Here is a 456-nt window from a genome sequence, read left to right on the forward strand (position 1 = left end):
CATCTCAATTTATCAAGAAATGGCTATCACTGAGAAAATGTATACATGTGTCTAGATTTTAATTTAAACTACCCAACAGGAAAGCAAAAGGTCAGTTGCCCTCACACTGTGGTTGGTTAGTTTGAGGTTTGCCCTCATGATTTCCAGGGTTTTCTGAATGCTTTTGAAAAAAGCTTGTTCTACTGAAGGGCAACTGAGGGTGCATGTTCAGCAGTTCCCTTAGAAACATTGCCAGTTGAAGAAACCTTCCTTGTCTTACGCATCAGCAGAAACCCTGTCATTAATGAGAGCAACCTGGAAAGTCATCTTCCATACTCATAATCTGGGCTGTAATGTTATCAAGTCTGATAGGATGCCATGTAAAGAAAAGATTCAGCTAGATAACATTGATAATGGTGAAAATAAGGTGGGATACCCGCTTTTGTTTTTTTTTTTTTTTTCCCCTCTCTGATTTTG

This window comes from Tupaia chinensis, unplaced genomic scaffold (genome assembly GCF_000334495.1).
Source record: "Tupaia chinensis unplaced genomic scaffold, TupChi_1.0 Scaffold146740_1, whole genome shotgun sequence".
Classification (NCBI taxonomy): Eukaryota; Metazoa; Chordata; class Mammalia; order Scandentia; family Tupaiidae; genus Tupaia; species Tupaia belangeri.